This window comes from Balaenoptera borealis (genome assembly GCF_965194805.1).
Source record: "Balaenoptera borealis genome assembly, contig: HAP1_SCAFFOLD_1603, whole genome shotgun sequence".
NCBI lineage: Eukaryota > Metazoa > Chordata > Mammalia > Artiodactyla > Balaenopteridae > Balaenoptera > Balaenoptera borealis.
Window position 1 is genome coordinate 19129 of NW_028122631.1, and position 10312 is coordinate 29440.

At 43.5% G+C, this 10312-nt stretch overlaps 1 long non-coding RNA gene across 1 annotated transcript; it reads left to right on the forward strand.

Annotated features, from left to right (window-relative positions):
- The first annotated feature begins 370 nt into the window (after positions 1-370).
- LOC309622129 lies at positions 371-5447 on the forward strand. Its single transcript, XR_014240534.1, has 3 exons — positions 371-580; positions 2300-2323; positions 5401-5447. It is a non-coding gene; the product is annotated as an uncharacterized lncRNA (long non-coding RNA).
- The last annotated feature ends 4865 nt before the right edge of the window (positions 5448-10312 follow it).

The window sequence follows — 10312 nt, forward strand, 5'->3', positions numbered from 1 at the left end:
CCACTTAGCACGTAAAGGAGAATTTTGGGGGTCCAGTCATCGAGAAGAGTTTAGACACTATGATAAGGTAAGGAACACACCCATTATAAAGAAATCACATTAGGATTCTCTTTTTAACCTGTTACTTAAAACACTAGTACTTAGTAAATCTATTGGAGGCAGAAGCATTCAAGGGTATCTTAGGGTTAGAGTTAGGGTTAGGGCACGGCTTAGTGTACGGTTTCGGATACGGGTTCGGGTACAGCATAGGGTATGGGTTAGGGTAAGGGTTAGGGTTAGTTTTAGGGCTAGGGCTCGGTTTAGGTTACGGGTTAGGTTTAGTGTTAGGTTTAAGGTATTTATTAAACCTGTCCCACTCTCTAGATACCACTTAGCACGTAAAGTTATATTATTTGGAGTCCCACCATGGAGAAGAGGTTAGAAACTAGGATAAGATAAGGAACACACCCATTATAAAGAAATCACATTAGTATTTTCTTTTTAACCTGTTCCTTAAAACACTAGTGAATAGGAAATCTATTGGAGGCAGAAGCAGTCAAGGGTAGCTTAGGGCTAGGGTTAGGGTTAGGGTACATCTTAGGTTACGGGTTCGGGTACGGCCTAGGGTATGGGTTAGGGTTAGGGTTCTGGTTAGTTTTTGGGTTAGGGCTCGGTTTAGGGTATGGGTTAGGATTAGGGTACGTGTTAGGTTTAGCGTAGGGGTTTGGGTCAGGGTACGCGTTAGGTTTAGGGTATTTATTAAACCTATCCCACTCTCTAGGTACCACTTAGCACGTAAAGGAATATTATTTGGGTTCCGGCCAAGGAAAAGAGTTTAGACACTAGTATAAGATAAGGAACACACCCATTATAAAGAAATCACATTAGGATTCTCTTTTTAACCTGTTCCTTAAAACACTATTTCTAAGGAAAACTATTGGAGGCAGAAGCAGTTAAGGGTAGCTTATGGTTAGGGTTAGGGTTACTGTTAGTGTACGGGATCTGGTACGGGTTCGGGTACGGATGAGGGAATGGGTTAGGGTTAGGGTTAGTATTAGTTTTAGGGTTAGGGCTCGGTTTAGGGTACAGGTTAGGATTAGGGTACGTGTTAGTGTTAAGGTATGGGTTAGGGTTAGGTTACGTATTAGGGTTAGGGTATTTATTAAAACTATCCCACTGTCTAGATACCACTTAGCACGTACAGGTATATTATTTGGGGTCCCGCCATGGATAAGAGTTTAGACACTAGGATAAGATAAGGAACACACCCATTATAAAGAAATCACATTAGGATTCTCTTTTTAACCTGTTCCTTAAAACAGAAGGGCTTAGGAAAACTATTGGAGGCAGAAACAGTCAACGGTAGCGTAGGGTTAGGGTTAGGGTTAGGGTACGGCTTAGGGTACGGGTTCGTGTACAGGTTTGGGTACCGCGTAGGGTACGGGTTAGGTTTAGGGTTAGGGTTAGTTTTACGGTTAAGGCTCGGTGTAGGGTACGGGTAACGTTTAGGGTTAGGGTATGGCTTAGAGTATGGGTTTGAGTACGGATTAGGGTATGGGTTAGGGTTAGGGTTAGGGCTAGTTTTACGAATAGGGCTCAGTTTAGGTTTGGATTAGGGTACGTGTTAGGGATAGGGTAGGGGTTAGGGTTAGGTTACTTGTTAGGGTTAGGATATTTCACAAACCTATCCCACTCTCTAGATACCACTTAGCACGTAAAGGAATATTATTTGGGGTCCCGCCACAGAGAAGAGTTTAGACACTAGGATAAGATAAGGAACACACCCATTATAAAGAAATTACATTAGGATTCTCTTTTTAACCTGTTTCTTAAAACACTAGTGCTTAGGAAATCTATTGGAGGCAGAAGCAGTCAAGGGTAGCTTAGGCGTAGGGTTAGGGTTAGGGTTAGGCTTAGAGTACGGCTTAGGGTACGGGTTCGGGAACCAAGTAGGGTATGGCTTAGGGTTAGTTTTAGGGTTAGGGTTCGGTTTAGGGTACGGGTTAGGATTAGGGTACGTGTTAGTGTTAGGGTAGGGGTTAGGGTTAGGGTACGTATTAGGTTTAGGGTAGTTAATAAACCTATCCCACTCTCTAGATACCACTTAGCAGGTAAAGGAATATTATTTGGGGTACCGCCATAGAGAAGAGTTTAGACACTAGGATAAGATAAGGAACACACCCATTATAAAGAAATCAAATTAGGATTCTCTTTTTAACCTGTTCCATAAAGCACTAGTGCTTAGGAAATCTATTGGACGCAGAAGCAGTCAAGGGTAGCTTAGGGTTAGTGATAGGGTTAGGGTTAGTGTATGGCTTAGGGTACGGGTTCGGGTACAGGTTTGGTTACCGCGTAGGGTATGTGTTAGGGTTAGGGTTAGGGTTAGTTTAAGGTTAGGGCTATGTTTAGGGTACGGGTTAGGTTTAGGTTACGGGTTAGTGTTAGGGTACGGCTTAGTGTACGGTGTCGGGTATGGGTTCCGGTACCGCGTAGGGTATGGGTTCAGGTTAGGTTTAGGGTTAGCTTTAGGGTTACGGCTTGTTTTAGATTACGGGTTAGGATTAGGGTACGTGTTAGGGTACGGGTAGGGGTTAGGGTTTGGGTACGCATTAGGGTTAGGGAGTTTAATAAACCTATCCCACTCTCTAGATACCACTTAGCATGTAAAGGAATATTATTTGGGGTCCTGCCATGGAGAAGAGTTTAGACACTAGGATAAGATAAGGAACACACCCATTATAAAGAAATCACATTAGGATTCTCTTTGTAACCTGTTCCTTAAAACACTAGTGCTTACGAAATCTATTGGAGGTAGAAACAGTCAAGGGTAGCTTAGGGTTACCGTTAGGGTTAGGGTTAGGTTACAGTTTAGGGTACGGGTTCGGGTACGGGTTCAGATACCGCGTAGGGTATTTGTTAGGGTTAGGTTTAGGGTTAGTTATAGGGTTAGGGCTCGGTTTATGCTACGGGTTAGGTTTAGGGTTAGGGTACGGTTAGGGTACGGGTTCGGGTATGGGTTCGGGTACCGTGTAGGGTATGCGTTAGGGTTAGGGTTAGCGTTAGTTTTAGGTTTAGGAATCGGTTTAGGGTACGATTTAGGCTACGGGTAGGTGTTAGGTTTCGGGTACGTGTTAGGTTTAGGGTATTTATTAAACCTATCCCACTCTCTAGATACCACTTAGCACGTAAATGTATATTATTTGGGGTCCCGCCGTGGAGAAGAGGTTAGAAACTAGGATAAGATAAGGAACACACCCATTATAAAGAAATCACATTAGGATTCTCTTTTTAACCTGTTTCTTAAAACACTAGTGCTTAGGAAATCTATTGGAGGCAGAAGCAGTGAAGGGTAGCTTAGGGTTAGGGTTAGGGTTAGGGTTAGGTTACAGTTTAAGGTACGGGTTAGGGTTAGGGTTAGGGTACATCTTAGGTTACGGGTTCGGGTACTGCCTAGGGTATGGGTTAGGGTTAGGGTTCTGGTTAGTTTTTGGGTTAGGGCTCGGTTTAGGGTATGGGTTAGGATTAGGGTACGTGTTAGTTTTAGCGTAGGGGTTTGGGTCAGGGTACGCGTTAGGTTTAGGGTATTTAATAAACCTATCCCACTCTCTAGATATCACTTAGCACGTAAAGGAATGTTATTTGGGGTCCCGCCATGGAGAAGAGTTTAGACACTAGGATAAGATCAGGAACACACCCGTTATAAAGAAATCACTTTAGGATTCTCTTTTTAACCTGTTCTTTAAAACACTACTTCTAAGGAAATCTATTGGAGGCAGAAGCAGTTAAGGGTAGCTTATGGTTAGGGTTAGGGTTACGGTTAGTGTACGGGTCTGGTACGGGTTCGGGTATGGCATAGGGTATGGGTTAGGGTTAGGGGTAGGGTTAGTTTTAGGATTAGGGCTCCGTTTATGGTACGGGTTGGGATTAGGGTACGTGTGTTAGGGTAGTTGATAGGGTTAGGGTACGTGTTAGGGTTAGGGTATTTATTAAACCTATCCCACTCTCTAGATACCACTTAGCACGTAAAGGATTATTATTTGGGGTCCAGCCATGGAGAAGAGTTTAGACACTAGGAAAAGAAAAGGAACACACCCATTATAAAGAAATCACATTAGGATTCTCTTTTTAACCTTTTCCTTAAAACACTAGTGCTTAAGAAATCTATTGTAGGCAGAAGCTGTCAAGGGTAGCTTAGGGTTAGTGTTAGTGTTAGGGTTAGGTGTAGGGTACTGCTTAGGGTACTGGTTTGGGTACGTGTTCGGGTAATGCCTAGTGTATGAGTTAGGTTTAGGGTTAGGGTTATTTTTAGGGTTAGGGCTCGGTTTAGGGTACAGGTTAGGTTTAGGGTTAGGGTTAGGTTTAGGGTACGGATTCGGGTATGGGTTCAGGTACCGCGTAGGGTATGGGTTAGGGTTAGGGTTAGGGTTAGTTTCAGGGTTAGAGCTCGGTTTAGGGTACGGGTTAGGATTATTGTACGTTTTAGGGTCCGGGTAGGGGTTAGGGTTAGGGTACGCATTAGGTTTAGGATATTTATTAAACCTATCCCACTCTCTAGATACCACTCAGAACGTAAAGGAATATTATTTGGGGTCCGGCCAAGGAGAAGGGTTTAGACCTAGGATAAGATCAGGAACACACCCATTATAAAGAAATCACATTAGGATTCTCTTTTTAACCTGTTCCTTAAAACACTAGTACTTAGGAAACCTATATAAGGCAGAAGCATTCAAGGGGAGCTTAGGGTTAGAGTTAGGGTTAGGGTTAGGGTTAGGGTATGGCTTAGGGTACGGGTTCGGGCATGGCAGAGGGTATGGGTTAGGGTTAGGGTTAGGGTTAGTTTTAGGGTTAGGGCTCGGTTTAGAGTACGGGTTAGGATTAGGGTACGTGTTAGGGTTAGAGTAGGGGTTAGGGTTAGGGTACGCTTTAGGGTTAAGGTATTTATTTAGCCTATCCCACTTTCTAGATACCATATAGCACGTAAAGGAATATTATTTGCAGTGCATCCATGGAGAAGAGTTTAGACACTAGGAAAAGATAAGGAACACACCCATTATAAAGAAATCACATTAGGATTCTCTTTTTAACCTGTTCCTTAAAACACTAGTGCTTAGGAAATCTATTGGAGGCAGAAGCAGTCAAGGGGAGCTTAGGGTTAGTGTTAGGGTTAGGGTTAAGGTTAGGGTACGGCTTAGGGTACGGGTTCGGATAGGGTTTCGGGTATGGCGTAGGGCATGGGTTAGGGTTACGGTTAGTTTTAGGGTTAGGGCTCGCTTTAGTGTACGGGTTAGGTTTAGATTTAGGGTTAGGTTTAGGGTACGGCTTAGGCTACGGGTTTGGGTACGGGTTCGGGTAACGCGTAGGGTATGAGTTAGGGTTAGGGTTAGGGTCCGTCTTACAGTACAGGTTCGGGAATGGGTTCAGGTACCGCGTAGGGTATGGGTTACGGTTAGGGTTAGGGTTAGTTTTAGGGTTAAGGATCTGTTTACGTTAGGATTAGGGTACGTGTTAGGGATAGGGTAGGGGTTAGGGTTAGGGTACGCGTTAGGGTTAGGGTATTTAATAAACCTATCCCACTCTCTAGATACCACTTAGCACGTAAAGGAGTATTATTTGGGGTCCCGCCATAGAGAAGAGTTTAGACACTAGGATAAGATAAGGAACACACCCATTATAAAGAAATCACATTAGGATTCTCTTTTTTACCTGTTCCTTAAAACACTGGTGCTTAGGAAATCTACTGGAAGCAGAAACATTCAAGGGTAGCTTAGGGTTAGTGTTAGGGTGAGTGTACGGCTTAGGATACGGGTTCGGGTTCGGGTACCACGTTGGGTATGGGTTAGGTTTACAGTTAGGGTTAGTTTTAGGGTTAGGGCTCGGTTTAGGGTATGGGTTAGGTTTAGGATTAGGGTTAGAGTTAGTTTTAGACACTAGGATAAGATAAGGAACACACCCATTATAAAGAAATTACATTAGGATTCTCTTTTTAACCTGTTCCTTAAAACACTAGTGCTTAGGAAATCTATTGGAGGCAGAAACAGTCAAGGGTAGCTTAGGGTTAGGATTAGGGTTAGGGTTAGGGTTAGGTTACGGCTTAGGGTACGGGTTCGGGTACGGGTTCGGGTATGAAGTAGGGTATGGGTTAGGGTTAGGCTTAGGGCTCGGTTTAGGGTAAGGGTTAGCATTAGGGTACGTGTCAGGGTTATGGTAGGGGTTAGGGTTAGGGTACGTGTTAGGTTTAGGGTATTTATTAAACCTATCCCACTCTCTAGATACCCCTTAGCACGTAAAGGAATATTATTTGGGGTTCAGCCATGGAGAAGAGTTTAGACATTAGGGTAAGATAAGGAACACACCCATTATGAAGGAATCACATAAGGATTCTCTTTTTAACCTGTTCCTTAAAACACTAGTGCTAAGAAACCTATTGGAGGCAGAAACAGTCAAGGGTAGCTTAGTGTTAGGGATAGGGTTAGGGTTAGGTTTAGGGTACGGCTTAAGGTACTGGTTCGGGTACCTGTTCGGGTACCGCCTAGGGTATGAGTTAGGTTTAGGGTTAGGGTTACTTTTAGGGTTAGGGCTCGGTTTAGGGTACAGGTTAGGTTTAGGTTTAGGGTTAGGGTTAGGGTACGGATTCGGGTATGGGTTCAGGTACCGCGTAGGGTATGGGTTAGGGTTAGGGTTAATTTTAGGGTTAGAGCTCGGTTTAGGGTACGGGTTAGGATTATTGTACGTTTTAGTGTCCGGGTAGGGGTTAGGGTTAGGGTACGCATTATGGTTAGGGTATTTATTAAACCTATCTCACTCTCTACATACCACTTAGTACGTAAAGGAAAATTTTGGGGGTCCAGCCATCGAGAAGAGTTTAGACACTAGGATAAGGTAAGGAACACACCCATTATAAAGATATCACATTAGGATTCTCTTTTTAACCTGTTACTTAAAACACTAGTACTTAGGAAATCTATTGGAGGCAGAAGCATTCAAGGGTATCTTAGGGTTAGAGTTAGGGTTAGGGTTAGGTTACGGCTTAGTGTACGGTTTCGGATACGGCTTCGCGTACAGCATAGGGTATGGGTTAGGGTAAGGGTTAGGGTTAATTGTAGGGTTAGGGCTCGGTTTACGTAACGGGTTAGGTTTAGTGTTAGGTTTAGTGTTAGGGTTAGGGTTAGGGTACGGGTTCAGGTACGGGTTAGTGTACCGTGTACGGTATCATTTAGTGTTAGGGTACGGCTTAGGGTACGGGTTCGGGTACGGTGTAGGGTATGGGTTAGGATTAGGTTTAGGGTTAGTTTTAGAGTTAGGGCTTGGTTTAGGGTACGGATTAGTATTAGGGTACGTGTTAGGGTTAGGGTAGGGGTTAGGGTTAGGGTACGCTTTAGGTTTATGATATTTATTAAACCTATCCCACTCTCTAGATACCACTTACCACGTAAAGGAATATTATTTGGGGTCCAGCCATGGAGAAGAGTTTTGACACTAGGATAAGGTAAGGAACACACCCATTATAAAGAAGTCACATTAGGATTCACTTTTTAACCTGTTCCTTAAAACACTAGTGCTTAGGAAATCTATTGGAGGCAGAAACAGTCAAGGGTAACTTAGGGTTAGGGTTAGGCTTAGGGTTAGGGTTAGGGTACGGCTTAGGGTACGGGTTAGTGTTCGAGTACCACGTAGGGCATGGGTTAGGTTTAGGGTTAGGGCTCGGTTTAGGGTACGGGTTAGGATTAGGTTATGTGTTAGGGTTAGCGTAAGGGTTAGGGTTAGGGTATGGGTTAGGGTTAGGGTATTTATTAAACCTACCCCACTCTCTAGATACCAGTTATCACGTAAAGGAATATTATTTGGGGTCCAACCATGGAGAATAGTTTAGACACTAGGATAAGGTAAGGAACACACCCATTATAAAGAAATTACATTAGGATTCTCTTTTTAACCTGTTCCTTAAAACACTAGTGCTTAGGAAATCTATTGGAGGCAGAAACAGTCAAGGGTAGCTTAGGGTTAGGGTTAGGGTTAGGTTACGGCTTAGGGTACGGGTTCGGGTACCACGTGGTGTATGGCTTAGGGTTAGTGTTAGGGTTAGGGTTCGGTTTAGGGTATGGGTTAGGATTAGGGTACGTGTTAGTGTTAGGGTAGGGGTTAGGGTTAGGGTACGCATTAGGTTTAGGGTATTTAATAAACCTATCCCACTCTCTAGATACCACTTAGCACGTAAAGGAATATTATTTGGGGTCCCGCCATGGAGAAGAATTTAGACACTAGGATAAGATCAGGAACACACCTGTTATAAAGAAATCACATAACGATTCTCTTTTTAACCTGTTTCTGAAAACACTACTGCTAAGGAAATCTATTAGAGGCAGAAGTAGTCAAGGGTTGCTTATGGTTAGGGTTAGGGTTAGGTTTAGGGTTAGGCTTAGGGTACGGCTTAGGGTACGGGTTCGGGTATGGGTTTGGGTCGGCATAGGATATGTGTTAGGGTTAGGGTTACGGATAGTTTTAGGGTTAGGGCTCGGTTTAGGGTACAGGTTAGGACTATGGTACCTGTTAAGGTTAGGTTAGGGGTTAGGGTTAGGGTACGCATTAGGGTTAGGGTATTTATTAAACCTATCCCACTCTCTAGATACCACTTACCACGTAAGGAATATTATTTGGGGTCCAGCCATCGAGAAGAGATTAGACACTAGGATAAGATAAGGAACACACCCATTATAAAGAAATCACATTAGGATTCCCTGTTGAACCTGTTCCTTAAAACACTAGTGCTAAGAAATCTATTGGAGGCAAAAGCAGTCAAGGGTAGCTTAGGGTTAGGGATAGGGTTAGGGTTAGGTTTAGGGTACGGCTTAGGGTACTGGTTCGGGTACGTGTTCGGGTACCACCTAGAGTATGAGTTAGGTTTAGGTTTAGGGTTACTTTTAGGGTTAGGGCTCGGTTTAGGGTACAGGTTAGGTTTAGGATTAGGGTTAGGGTTAGCGTACGGATTCGGGTATGGGTTCAGGTACCACGTAGGGTATGGGTTAGGGTTAGGGTTAGGGTTAGTTTTAGGGTTAGGGCTCGGTTTAGAGTACGGGTTAGGATTAGGTTACGTGTTAGGGTTAGAGTAGGGTTTAGGATTAGGGTACGCTTTAGGGTTAGGGTATTTAATAAACCTATCCCACTCTCTAGATACCACTTAGCACGTAAAGGAATATTATTTGGGGTCCAGCCATGGAAAAGAGTTTAGACACTAGGAAAAGATTAGGAACACACCCATTATAAAGAAATGACATTAGGATTCTCTTTTTAACCTTTTCCTTAAAACACTAGTGCTTAAGAAATCTATTGTAGGCAGAAGCAGTCAAGGGTAGCTTAGGGTTAGTGTTAGGGTTAGGGTTAGGGTTAGGGTATGGCTTAGGGTACGGTTTCGGGTATGGGTTTGGGTTGGCGTAGGATATGTGTTAGGGTTAGGGTTATGGATAATTTTAGGGTTAGGGCTCGGTTTAGGGTACAGGTTAGGATTATGGTACCTGTTAGGGTTAGGTTAGGGGTTAGGGTTAGGGTACGCGTTAGGGTTAGGGTATTTATTAAACCTATCCCACTTTCTAGATACCATATAGCACGTAAAGGAATATTATTTGCAGTGCAGCCATGGAGAAGAGTTTAGACACTAGGAAAAGATAAGGAACACACCCATTATAAAGAAATCACATTAGGATTCTCTTTTTAACGTGTTCCTTAAAACACTAGTACTAAGAAATCTATTGGAGGCAGAAGCAGTCAAGGGTAGCTTAGGGTGAGGGTTAGGGTTAGTGTTAGGGTTAGGGTACGGCTTTAGTGTACGGGTTAGGTTTAGATTTAGGGTTAGGTTTAGGGTACGGCTTAGGGTACGGGTTTGGGTACGGGTTCGGGTAACGCGTAGTTATGAGTTAGGGTTAGGGTTAGGGTTAGGGTCCGGCTTACAATACAGGTTCGGGTATGGGTTCAGGTACCGCATAGGGTATTGGTTAGGGTTAGGGTTAGTTTTAGGGTTAGGGATCTGTTTAGAGTACGGGTTAGGATTAGGGTACGTGTTACGGTTAGGGTAGGGGTTAGAGTATGCGTTAGGTTTAGGGTATTTATTAAACCTACCCCACTTTCTAGATACCACTTAGCACGTAAAGGAATATTATTTGGAGTGAAGCAATGGAGAAGAGTTTAGACAGGAGGATAAGATAAGGAAAACACCCATTATAAAGAAATCACATTAGGATTCCCTTTTTAACCTGTTCCTTAAAACACAAGTGCTTAGGAAAACTATTGGAGGCAGAAACAGTCAAAGGTAGCTTAGGGTTAGGGTTAGGGTTAGGGTTAG